At 30.2% G+C, this 14,870-nt stretch overlaps 1 protein-coding gene across 1 annotated transcript in view; it reads left to right on the top strand.

Moving 5' to 3' along the window:
* The first annotated feature begins 304 nt into the window (after positions 1-304).
* Positions 305-14,870, top strand: part of LOC131845782 (ADP-ribosylation factor 6) — a 37,857-nt gene continuing 23,291 nt past the window's right edge. Inside the window, exons 1-2 of the mRNA XM_059194872.1 lie at positions 305-394; positions 8,949-9,054. The gene's annotated coding sequence lies outside the window, so the exon portion shown is untranslated. The remainder of the gene's footprint in view (positions 395-8,948; positions 9,055-14,870) is intronic.

Below are 14,870 nucleotides of genomic sequence, written 5' to 3'. Positions count from 1 at the left end.
TGTTCTGCTGATAATTAGGTATACTTGTCTTAGATATTGTCTTTCCCTCACTCGGTATCTGCAAGAAATGTTTCCCATATTTGTTTTATAGTGTGTAATGTATTTTATTACTTGTATGTATCATTAGTTAATAGAAATAATTATCAAATGTCAAGAAAAACAGATTTAATTACATTGTCTTAGTGAAAATTTGACTACTTTAGTTGACAGCTTCTGCGTAACTTTTCCAGACACGTGGCGCTAGTGTTGTGTTGTTTTACTTGCTTATGGTTTTTGATGTTTTGTCTATATGTCGTCTCTAATCTTGCTTGTGTTGTGTCATGTCAACCGTGTATGTGGAGTGTTTTGTGTTGTGAGTGAATGTAGAATTTTCGCGATTAATCGTTGTCATGTGGTAAGATTTTAAATTTTATTTATAATCTAGTGTTTGATCAATAATAACAATATATAATTAATTGGCCGTTCGAAATTACATTTAAAATATGACGAATTACCGTCATGATTGGCCGTTACTTGACCGCCATCGCCCAAGCTTGCCGACGATATCGGCACCGCCTTTTCTGCAGTTCGTGACAATATCACATTTTTTTTGTAGATATGAACAAAAAGTCTAATTCCTCATCTTGTTGAACTTCTTAGCCGGAATGCAAGTGACGACCTAACCTTGACGGAACTTGCTCCCTTTAATTCTAACCAGTTTTCTGCGATTTCCAACTTAGGTAATACTATTTTCGCTTCGTTCTTGCTGATGATTCATTGTAATTTGTTTGTTTAAGGGATTCCCATTTAAATTCAATTGTTACTTTTGTGTGAAACATGGTTATTTTAACTTTATAACTAGTTTAAGGGTACCCAGTAATTAATCAGAAAATTACTTATTTTTAAATAATTTGTAACTAAATATATGATACTCTTACCCTTATATTTATAACATAATATGTCTTGGTTGGCTCTTATCTTCATAGTTAGCTTGAGAGTTGCTAGATTGACTATTACTTTAGATAGATAAAAAATATAATTTATTTTGATGTTATCTCTGTAATTATGCTACCACTAATAATTACACTACCTTATCTGTGTTTGTTTTACATCAGTTTATTCTCTTGAGTGTTTTTTTTTTCTACTGTAAAATAATCACACACAGTTTTAAAATGTAGAATGAAGAACATTTATTTTAAATCAGCAGTGTTTACTTAGTGCAGCAACTTGCACAGTCTAGTAAATTATGATGTGTGTAAAACTGTCTATCTTATTTTAGGATATTATCTGTATGTGTACCAAATTAATTTGAAATAGTGTAGTAATTTTACTACTCACATGTTGTTTTTGTGCAGAATATCAACAAATACAAACACTGCAATAGTAGAGACGGTGTAATGGCCCATGTCAGCTTTTAGGAATAAAATTATGGTAAAAAAAACATGGTGTGTACTTTATGTGGAAAAGTCATCATTTTAACAATTTATATGAAAGCATCAATTTGGATATTGTTATATTTTGTTGTGAAAGGTATATTACTGGCATTTCATAGTTAATGGATCAGTTGCTGTAATGTAAATTGTGAACTTGGTTTTCTTTATTATAAAAGCAGAACTGTAAGTTCTGTCTTGCCATTTAAGTTTAAAATACACAGACAGTAAAATGTTGCCGTGCCAAGTGTAGTATTCACCATGATGACAACACTTGATAATCTTTCTGCTTAATAACACCCATGAAGCTAATATATTGTTAGCATATAAATTATTTTACAATATAACAATAATAGGAACTTCAAAACATTGTCTTGACTTTATCTTTATCTTCCATTATAATTGACACAGTATGTGAAACTCTCTAATGTGTTTGTTTTTAAATTGATGTTAATGCAATGGTGGAAGATGATAAGATGAGCATGAGGTCATGTCAGATTCACAGTTACTTATAATCAGGAATTTGTAATAATGGCTTCCAGGGGGAACTACATGGTGGTCTACTTGACATGTTATGTTGCTAACAGTAGGTTAAGAAATCCAAATTACTAACAATTCCCTTACTTTGATCATTACCTGTCAGTAAGTTGATTAAGTTTTACAGAATCAACACAATCTCATATAGTTGGAATATGATATTTAATCAATAGTGCCTACTTTTAGTTATAAACATCTTACTTCTTAAAAGTTATTTTGTTTCTATAACTAGTGTTGTGATAAATGATTAAAATTAAAATCTTGTAGTGTTGTAAATAGATTTATATTTCAATAATCCAAAAATAAATATTTACATACATTTTGCAGCTCATAATTGTTAGGAATTTATAACTTTACAAACAAAACTACTACAACTTACTACTTTTCTTAAAATATATACTCTATGAAGAAAAACATGCTTAATGTTTTTTATTCTTAAAAATGTGTCATAAGCATGAAATGTAACTTTTAATAGATATGTATTAGAAAATGCATTTATTCTGTCATATTGTATACATTGATACTAATTGAAATTTATGATAGCTACTAAAGTGTGTAAATTATATCCTAACCAATTGACACATTTACCTACTTAGTTATCTTTATCAATAACAATTTAGGCGCTGACTTATGTTATCTAAGTTTATTCCAACATTAATTAGGCAGAAAGGAAGGCTGTCAGAAACTTTTGTTAAATCTATTTATGTTATGATATCATGCCTTTGTACACCTATGTTGTATGTTATTTATATACGTAGGAAGCTATGGTGCTGTAGAAAAGAAAATATTTGAAGATATTATAACATTCTATACTTACATGTTGAAATCTTTGATAATTTATTATTTATTTGTACCCAAAATAGAGTATGCATTTACACATTATATAGGTGCATACAAAATTTAATTACATTGACTGCAAAATGACTTTTATATGAATTCATTGTTCATATACAATTTTCCTTGCCAGTGTAATTTATACTATGAAAACATTTTATACTGAAAAGTTTAGTTAGTCATCAACATAAATCATTATTTTCTGAGTATATATGTACGCTAGCTTTGAAATATTGTGTACACAAATTTAATAATATACTTTGTGTATAGTATTGGAGTTATAAATTTGCAATCACTTTAAATATAGCTTGCATATCAGTGTCATAGTAACCACATATGAACATTCTAGTTTATTCACTAGACGGTATGATAATACATGTATTCAATCCTATCCCACTTATTTCTTCACATTGCCAAGCCAAGGGTCAATGGAGTGAGAATTGATGCCAATTAGGACGTTTTGTGGTTTACTGTTGTATTGTATATGCAGAACAAAATTTGAAATGTGAGAATAAATTAAAATATACCTTCACGAATCTAATCATAGATGAGGTAGTCAAGAGGAACAACATCATGAATGAATGACATTATGGTATTAACAACATTATCAGGGTAACCTAAAAGTTGATATTGACCTATATTTTGAATGCAATATGGCAATGGCAAACCTATTTAGATTGTTTCCATCGACGGAAAGTTTGGTGAAAGAAATAGGAAAATTTGGTGTTTGTCAGAGTTGAACTTTAAGGTCAAGTCATAGACCGCGAAGTAGAAATATTCCGGAAAATATTATATAATATAATAATAATCTTTATTTACTGCTCACAAGGAAACTTACAATATTGACAAAGCAACAAAAGTATGTATTTAATCTTACAAGCTATTCCTTGTGAGAGTCTGGAGTCTGAACATATATTATAAAAACTTCGCGAGCTAAGCAAAGGGACATAATAAAACATGTATCGTGACAAATCCACTGAAGACATAAATACATAAATAATAACCAATTATATTTGTTTTTGCCGTTTTATGGCTGCTATAATTATTTTTATGGAATGTTGTAGCTCCTATAACAGAAACTAGTCGATATCGACACCATGAGGTAGTATGAGATACCATTCTCGTGGCGAATATAATTCTTCTGGATCTTTCTCACCTAGAGACTAATAAAATGCAGGTAGTAGTAATGGGCAGTTAATATAAAGTCTAAATTTTGGACAGTGTAGACTTAGATTCTAACGTCTAAATTTTAGACATTAACTTTAGAAGTAGTACTTCATTAAATCCTAGAAATTCATTAATTTCATGGGTTAGGATCTTGTGATTTTTTATTTGGTGATGAGTCTGTGAATCTCTAAATATCAATCAACCCTCCTTTTTTTTATTGTTTGTACATAATTCGGCATATAATCAAATCTGAGTCGTATTAGCGATTTGCGGCTGTGAATACTGTGATAAGTGCTTAAGCGCAGGGTCTCGTTTGTCATCCATGACGGTACGATGCGGCGGATGGCAACCAATCTAAAGAATGCGGCACAAGTAATACACGCCCAGCGTAATACTGTTTATACAAACGAGATATTTGACCATGACAATATTATTAAAGAACTTCCGATATTTAGACGTGGTCGAACTCTTTATCTTGGGAAATATCTCGTTCATATACCTACTGTGAATAATTGTAAATAACCGTGAAAAAGTTTATAACATTATTTCACGTAAATGGAAGAACGGTTCTTACTTCTTTAAAATACTGAAATAAAATATTTAATATAACCTAAATGTCTTCAAATAGATGTAAATATGAAGTAACCATACTTAAACATATTTGATGGAACGGGAGCCATAAGAAAGTGTATTTTTTAATAATTTATGACTGTTAAAAAGACCCCGATATACGTATAAGAAAATTTGTAACTAAATAAAATAGGCTTTATAAACGATGACAATTTATTTAGTACATTTAGTTAATAATTTTTAATATACCTATAATTACTCAAAGTTTAATGAAACACCCTTTAAAGGGATTTCATATCCCCTCGGTTACTATAAATGTAGAGTTGTACACGCAAACAAATTCGCGGCCACAGCGGGTCATATCGACTTGTTAATTCACACTAGCGCTGTCGCTTCTGAATTGCCTATTGCCGGCCAGTTTCATGATACACTGCGGACGGAAGCATCGCGTGCTCTCGCGCAAGCAGATTACTGTTGTCAATTCAAACAGCCTGAGCGGAACGGGAAAGCTAAATAATATTGCTGGTTATTTAAAAAAATAAGTACCCATTTCGATATTAATGTGTTTTTTTTTCGTTGAAAGAATTTCCGTAAGTGTTTGTGATAGTGGCTAATGATGTTTTAAGTGATGTGTTTCGATGGTCAGTGAGTGTTTCACTCAAGTGCGTTAATAAATATGGTAGGTATTAAAGTAGACTTTGCAGGAAAATAGGTAGATGTTTTAAAATTTAAATTACGCTTTTTCTATGGTCGTTGATAGTATGTTTTTTTAGTTTAATAGCATGTGCTTTAAATTCCTGTGGTATTTCCATAATTAAATTTTAGCACTATTAATAGTATGTTTGTTGAACAAAATATTCTTGTGTTAGTAAACATACTATTTACGCTACTAAGGAGTATATTTAACATTGTCAAGTATGCTACAAACATTATGTAAATTAATCATAACATAATTGGCATATTATATTTTTGGTACAATGCAGGAAACTTGAATTAAATGATCGTGTATCCTTTACTAATATTATAAATGTGCAAGTGTGTCTGGCTCTTACCTTTATTTATTTAGGACAACCAACAAAGTGCATACATGTCTAGCAATATAGAACACATGTTAAAAATCACAATTGGAAGTGCTGCCGTATATTCTATTTAACTTTCAATATAGGCAATACTTTGTCTTTAATAAAAGCAGCCAGTATAGGTTTATATTATAACTAGCTGTTCCCGCGACTTCGTCCGCGTGGAATTTAACTTTATTTTTCTAAAATAAAAGTAGTCTAAGTTATTCCTCATTACATCAGCTACCTGCCAAAAATGCCCCGTCAAAATCGGTCCAGCCATATCAGAGATGAGCCAGAACAAACAGACAGACAAAAATTGTAAAAAGTGTAATTTTGGTGTATGTACCGTATTTATATTCATATGCATGTAGTAAAAATAATTATTTCATTATTACAAACAGACACTCCAATTTTATTTAAATGTGTAGATAATGACCCCATAAATTAGGTCACACAAATTAGAAACAATATCGATTGATCTTTTACAATATAACACGCATTTATTTTGGTAATCCAAATTGAAGTCATTGACACAAAATCAAATGCCGTGGGAATGTATTATTTATGATTCAACTGTCACCCGATTTAGTAAACTATACTCACTCACGCTATCAAAATACACACATATCGTTATTGATTTCTATATGTTACAACAATATTTGTTATCTAGCCTTTAGTAGGTATTGTTGTGAATGCTATGGTAAACACCAGCGTGTTTCTTAATTAATGAAATTAATCTAAAATGTAACAATTGTCGATGATACTCATCGACAATTTTTACGTCAATACATATGTGTACACATGTGATTGGAGCGGAAACACTACAACTATTTAATAAAAAATGGTTTCCCAAGAGGGCTCACAAAAGTCAATAGTGAGTGTCATAAAAAGGGGTCTAAATAATACAAATATTTAAAAAAGAACGGTGAAGTTGTCAGCAACATTACGTATATTTTTTGACATTTGAGACGTCTAAATGTACTTATTACTTTATTTGAGAATACAGCATGCAAATTAATTAAATATATTGTCACTAACAATTACTACTAAAAATGTGTAGAAAAAATAAGTTGTATCTAATATTTTATACATAATTCGAGAGTCCGAAGTTCAAGACTATACACCCTAATTCACTGTAATATTTCCGTAGAAAATTTTGGGTTACTCACGGCAAAGTCCCCGTAATTTTTCATAAATTATTAGCTATTACCGTAACTTTCTTTTGCTTTTTTATATAAATTACAGTCTACGTCCTTCCTTGTGGTACGATCTATTTCCACACAAAATTCACATAGATTTTGAATTTCAATAAAATCTCATTAACAACATGAAATCAAAGTATTGTATCTAGTTACTATTTTTAATCTTATTATACCATTAAAAGCTTAAAAATGTTTCAAATATCTGGTATTAGTATTAAAATACGGACGTCGACCCTTTTACAGTGTTCAGATTTTCGTTATTATATTATATCTGCAAACATTTTTCAACTCTTTTGTATATTTTTTAAAATTTACAAATGTAACAATATCTTATACTGTAAGTTGTTAAAAATTTTTATAAAATGATTTGTATCATTTTAGGAATCCTCATATTATTTTTTTACAATCAATACATTAAAAAGTTCTTACGGTAAATTGTTTGTTATAAGTTTTAAAGTCTTTTTAAATACAGTTTTAGTTATCTGATTAAAAATAAGTATAAAGGTAATTTACTTTTATCTTTATGGTTACATTTTGGAAACTTTATGGAGGTAACCGGTATCAAAGACAAATTTCTTATAATACAACTTATTGATTTTACAAGTTATAGGTCACTATTAAAATCAATACTGATAGCTAAAATGTTAACGTGCATTTGTCACTTGTCATATTTTATGATGTTTTATAAACATATTTTTTTTTTATAAAACTTATGAGTTGCTGCTTCGTTTTCTTTTCAATAAGATAAATAAATATTCGAATTCAGTGAACATTAATGGACCTAACCTTAAACTCTTAGACAATTTAAAAGTTATTTTATTTATTTAATTTCAGATTTGTGTAGGCTTTATCATTTACATTATGTTTATCGTTCGACCCTAGCAAAACCAGGACGAAATCATAAAAAAACATCTTAATGGAAAAATCGCTGTTTTTAATGCTTTCACTTGTTTTATTAGAAACTAGCAATTTTCCCACTAGAAAAAAATATATTTTTCATTTAATTAAAAGAAAAAAGTTCAATTAATGTAATGAATTTGAATGTCTTTTGTTATTTTCTACAAGAAAATTCTAATTAATATTTTTTTGACTTCTGTATAGAGGGCTAGTTAGTAGATATATTAGTTAAAAATACATATTAATTAACTTGTGTTTGTTTATATATCGTACATATAATATCAAAATAAATTAAGTATATTAAATAAATAAATTAGTTTATATTCATTAAAAAAAATGAAAATAGTCTAATTACACTAACGTCTAAATGAAATTTTTTTAACGTTAATGTAATTTAATTTTTTTTATAGATTAGAGATCGTTTAGTTAATCCAATATTATACTAGGTGTGTGATATTATATTTGTATTATTTATAGAAATATTATTTATACATACATATATACAGGTATAGCTGGTGTTCCTGGAAATTTATTGGTTTTAGTTAGATAGGTCCTATACATCCGATTGAGTGTTTCAAAGATTAAATGTCAAAATTAGCTTTTATCTACTGATATTGACAAATCCTGATAATGCATCGTTTCTACTAACGTAGTAGGTACGCAACATTTTTATACAATCTGTAACTGTTGCTAAAATCTATTAGTAAAGTAGTTAATTCGAAGTTACATCAGTATGTGCAAATTTATTTTACAAAAATTTGAATTCAAAATTTAAAATCATGATTCAAGACAGTCAAGACTTCTTGCGTCAGAAGTGAAAGAACTACGATATCTCGTACTATTGGACAAAGTATACATGTGTGCTGCTTTTTTTTCGGACTACTCTAATGCTGTTGACCGCAGCTGGCCTTTACAGCTTCACGGGACGATAGAGGATGAGTGCAGATGGCACTGCAAACCCGCGGAAGGACTTATGGAGCGGCTGAAGGCCAACTCCCGCCTGACGGATACGACTTTAGTCTGAGGGCACAGCTAGGGGATCAAACATAGGCTCAGGCCATCGTAATTTCGATCCCTGTTTGAATTAGGGGATCGATCGGAGGGGCACCTTATTGCTGTAATTTATGTAAATTATGTAAAAAAACATTACGACGTAAATTACCAATATTTCTTTCTAAAATTGTCAGTCATGTTTAAGTATTATAGATTATACAATTATTCTTTTACTAATTTAAAAATATTATATTTAATAGCCATCTTTATTGTTGCAGGTTCTGTGTGCGGATCGTTAGATAAACAGCAATAGAACTGTGATAGAATTTCTGGAGCATCCAACGCCGTGGAATGGTTCCTGTGTGTTGGCATTGTCTTGTTCATGTAAGTAATAGATATTATTTAATTTTTTATTCTTTATTGCACTTTTAAAAATTGTATAATTTGGCGAGCTGAATGCCATATGTCATTCTCTACCTAACCATTAGGTAAGAACAGAAAGCGGTTGATAGGCAATGGTGGGAAAGGACTAACCTATAATTTTAATTTTAAACTATTATCTATATATTATAGAATACAATGCATAAACATGGTGGTTTTTATGGAAGATCTTTAACAGCAGGTACTTGCCTTAAATCTAATAAGAGTATAGTTCAATGAACTTTCACGACTGTAGACATTTACACATTTTGGAGAAAATTTATAGTTGGGAAATAAATTGACAATTTACACGGGTCTTTTTTCTTATTGACAAACATTTATTTTAAAAATCGTAATACTAACATAGAGTAGAGATTAGAAATGACAAAAATGATTCTTTATGAATGTCATACAAACAAGGGAACAAAACAAGTTATTTATATATACTATGGCATATTTAGCAGCATGCATAGCATCATTTTCATCATAAGATTGCAACGAGCGAGACATAGGTATATTCAGTTGTTACAATAATTTATGCGAATGATGCGTAATTACATATGATGCCAGAATATCAGTTGGCTAGAAGTCATGAGTCGGCTTCAAGTAGCATGCAAATTGATACTCCGATATTTATCTACACGATCACGTGTGACCGACGTTATTAAAGTTGGATGGTATTGTATTATAATCCAACGTTCATCATTTTATTGAAAATAGTGTTAAATTTAATTATTATTATAACATTGTTCAATCCACCAGCGTTATCTTGTCACAAGCTAAGCAGACTGCGTTATTACCATAACGCAGTCTGCACGAAACAACTCATAGAAATACTTAATAAAATTATTTGTATGGATATGTGAAAATTATTAAGCCCTAGAAATTGTTTCTATTTCTCATACATAACAGATACAATGTTTTTATGAAAAGGTAATTCTATATATCCAATGTTATGTCGTAATTATTATATAATGATATGGTTCCTACGTAACTAGGAACAATATCAAGAAAATTAATAAAAATATTTAGTGACTCAATGGTAAAATAATTATTATCTTAAGGGAAATGTTGATTTATTAGACAGTATACATTTCACTCGTCGGTGAATGTAGGTGTTTCCAATTCTAATGCATTTCTGAATGTCTATGGTAGCAGTCCACGTGAATATTTAAAAAGTCACGTTCTCGTATTCCCAACGTAGTTTTAAAGCATGTACCTTCGTAATAGATGTACACACAAGTACGACTTTATTTCAAAAACTGTAGAGTTTATATTTAAAGTACTTAAATACCATCGCAACTAGAGAGTGCTACTGTTGGTATCGTTGAAAGTACTAAGCTTCGGCCGGAACTTGGTGGAAGTGTAATTTACGACTAGACTAGTTTTATAGTTATCTTTATAGGGCATTTTGTAGTAGCATATTAAGTAATCTGATGTAGGTAAATGGTATAGGCTTGAAAATATTGCACTCGAAAACTAGTTTGCAGTTTTAGCTTATAGAAGATATTGGCCACTAACTGTTGGAATTTCTAGAAAGAAAATAACCCTTAACCTGAGAGACCCTGAATATAATAACAAAAGCCCAGTGAATATTTTATTGACAAGCCTCTGCATAATTCAAATATATAGAAGATTACAGAATAAGAGATTATACCGTTTTAGTTCTCTAAAATGGCAACGCATGAGTGGTATCGCGAGTGTCACATGATAACGTGATCCACACATGTGAGCACATGTATATAGGCGACGGTTACCACTCACCATCTGATGGTAATGACAATTATATAAAACATTATTGATATCATTATTATGTAAGTTATCGTAATATAGTATTTTTTATAGTGCATCTTTCGCAAGCAATGATATTTCAGATTACATGCACGATAATACACTCATATCAAGATAATACATAAGACATGTTTAAGTATATACAATATGTACAATGTTGAAGCTATGTGATGTTGAAATCTCCCAGTAAACCAATTAGTATTCAGTGTTGGCTAGCCCACAACTGTGCGGTTCGTGTTGTGACTTACTCGATGCTTGTTTGTTTAATATTCTCGTACTATATAATACCTACATGTTAGAAATTGCTCATTATGGGCAGAACTACCTATAATTTTGTATATTTATTTTGTTATGAAAAGCCACAAAATCTACAAGTAAAATATATACGCCATGACGTGTATAAGTTCTAATGACATCATTATACTCCCTTATGTCAGCATGTGCTCTAGTATTTTTTAAAATTATAGGTAATTTAGCAATAGAAATTTAATAAATATTTGCGCCTATATTGACTATATGCTAAACTTTACTACATTCGTGTACCTATACTTACCTTGTGTCCATAAGGCCCTTTTCACAATATAATTTGTAGTAAATTAGAGAAACGGTATTCATTTTACTATTTCTAACCTCGAATGTAGCATAGTAATGATTAACCCTCTCTTTTCAAACATTATTCTGTATATAATATAATTGCCGTAAGAGTATAGCATCACGACAATTGACTTCAACGATTAAACTTTTCTTTCAAACTAATTATCCTTTTGTTTTAACTCTCCTGCTATTGGAACATGTAGATATTGCAGAAATATAATATTTGGTTGATATTAATGTGTAAAGTAGGCTACAGGTAAATAATACTGATATTCTGCAACCTTCTTATTCTTTTAAACTACTTGTAACTTATTAACCAATCATTAAACATTCCTTTTCCCTATAAAGTAGTATAATTAATACTATGTTTAGGAGTTAGAGACTTTGCATAAGATATTCTTGTTACAGGGCAAACTAAGGTCTACTATTGTTTATTCATTAGATGACTGTATCTACCGCGGCCACAGAAGGTCAGGTCTCTGAATGTCAGCTGTCGTGACGCCTATATCGCCATATTTAATTGAATCTAATAGTACATTTTGTTAAATAGTAACGAGATTTTTGTATAGGTCAAATTAGAAAACTTGAGTTATATTCAAGAAATAAATAAATTATGTGAGGAATTTAGAATTACCATATTTTCCGAATTTGCTTGATCTATTTTTGACCTCTAATTATTAGTCTGTCACGAACATACCTTCATTTATAGAGCCTTCACAAGTAACGTTGACACATTAATCTGGTATTTGGCTTTTATATAATAGTTAGAGATCCTTTCTGGTTTTTGATCTTTATTGCTCTCAATTTCAACACCCACGTTTATCTGATCAATTTAATTACGCGTCTCAATTGCCTGTTTACATTATTTATTAACGTTATCATTATGAAATCATGTAGTAATATTAATAGTTAATATTACTCCTGTTTGAGTATAAAAGGCTGCGATCCTTCCCGGATATCGGCGGTATTGTCTGTAAAAGCACGTAGGAATTTGTATTCGGGTCTCGTTTGTAACTGTTGTTTTGAATTACACCTGCGGGCGTTATTGAACTTTGAATGGTTAGCAACGATTATGAATAGTGAGCGAAATTCTCCATACAATCATTACATATAAAAAAAAATATATATATTACATAACATTGTTCAGTTTTCAACTCAATATCAATTACATGAAAGAAGATAATTAAAAACGAAATTATAGTGTTTATCTAGTTTAAAGTAACACCTTAGCTCTGGGTTTTAGCCAGCCGACCCACATGTAATTTATAAATCTACATAGTATCTAATATATAAACGGTCTCATTGTAAAATAACAGATGAGTATATATATTCCGTGTACAGCATCTTCTACCATACCTATAAAGCAGTAAGTATTGTACGTCAGGATGTTTTTTTTTATATTAATTACTTTTTTTACTGTTCAGAGTAATGAGCAAATTGTTCTATATAGTATTAATTTCTTTTTTCTTAACTTACCTTATGTTTTCTTTGTCTGACCATAAGAAATAAAGTAGCAGTAGGCTTGAGACTTTTCTATGTATAATGTATCAAATTATTGTTCACTGCGGATAATATTAATTCACTGTATGTTACAATATTAATAGGCTAGTGTTAACATTGTTCTTACATTGTATTACGTAATTTCCTTTTCCTTAACCTATGTTCGCCCACTGTTATTAATCAGCTAGGTTATGTCATACAAAGATTATGATTGCTCATAATGCTTATAATAGGTCAATCCCAATCATAAATTGGTTACTGTTCATGGATAATTTGAACTTATTTAAGTATAGCCATTTAACATATTGACGATGAAAACAGCCTTATGTTTATTGCATTTGGATAAAATTTTGAAATAAAACACAATATCAATTCGCAAGTTTAACTATGTAATTATTAGTGGTAGGTAATGGTAAGAATCCTTCTCTTCTAAGGAGAGACTTGGAGTATGAGAATGGGTAATTCTGATGATGATGTTACTAAGCGGTGTTATATTACTAGCCGTACCAGTAAATCGAGGAAGTCACTCCATATCCAGCCCTAAAAATTTCTACGTTATCTTTTGTTATTGCTAATCAAATTTCATCTAGTGACCCTTAACGATCACTATCAAATAATCGGGATGGGAATATAATAATAATATATATAGAATATAATACTTCAAAGATGAAATGAAAATAAGCTTCGCAGAAATGGGACTAGAACTAATAATTGGAAAATTGTTTTTGATTGCTTCTTGTGGAGGGCTTGTTCCGTCAAGTGTATATAGGACGGTTTGGATGAATTTAGAACGGTGATATCTTTTTAACTATAATAAAAACTTTCTTCCTTCGATCAAGCATTACAGAAATCTGGATATCTCAATTTATAAATTATAAGGTAGTGTTACTAGACTTTTTTGTTGTCAGTCCGTGTATTTTCTCTATTTTGGATAAATATGAAATGCTATATCTGCTTGCGGTAACGGTATACACTGCCAGGTCACCAATGAAGGATGATAACATGAAGTAATATCTTGTAGCTCATCATAATCATTAACCATGAGAGAGAGGGTGCCGCATGGAGGTCGACTAAATAGGATACATTGTTAGCATTAGTGCTTATCTATATTAGTTAGTATTATAAATTTGAAAGTGTGTCTGTCTGTTTCGAACATTTTTAAGACTAAACGACTGAATACATCTTAATAAAATTTGGTAGGGACCTAGATTGTTTAACGAGGATCAATATAGGCTATTTTATATATAGAATTTACAAAAGATACCTAATTTCATGATGAAGTATTACGTAATTGCTCCTGAATATTTCAAATTTCAATTTTTGACGACGTCATGGATAAAGGCCGAAAGTTCAGGGCTTATTAAATAGCCCCTTAATTAAACTCTCAAATACTCTTTCTGAAAAATTATTTAGGTGAATCTACTATATATTTACTCAAATATACAACGCATCAGCTAAATTACGTATCGAGAATATAATGTCATATGACGCTACAGAATTTATCTGAGAGATCTTCAAGTGTGATATAAGACTAATAATACCGACTTTGTATATTATCGCAGATTCAGATTGTAAGTATTGTTCAGAATTGTGGAATGGCACGTAGGAAACTGGGTCGCTATAGATATAAATATCAAAATAAATACCGTCGGGGGTCCGTCCTTAAAGAAAATTGAACTTAAAAATTAATTGTAGGTAATACAATCTATTTTCGAGTTAAGTTTATTAATATCGATTCGAAATTATTTAGTCATTTAAATTGTAAAATTAGATTCTTTATACCGTCAAATTATGCTGTTTACTTTTTTAATATTTTGGATTCTATGATGTAGGTACGTTGTTACATTATAATAAAGTAAAATTAGAGTTGTACCTCTGACCTCATTATGGAAAAG

Source organism: Achroia grisella, unplaced genomic scaffold, assembly GCF_030625045.1.
Source record: "Achroia grisella isolate CSIRO2021 unplaced genomic scaffold, CSIRO_AGI_Agris_v1 utg487, whole genome shotgun sequence".
Classification (NCBI taxonomy): Eukaryota; Metazoa; Arthropoda; class Insecta; order Lepidoptera; family Pyralidae; genus Achroia; species Achroia grisella.
This window is presented reverse-complemented; position numbering and strand designations above follow the sequence as displayed.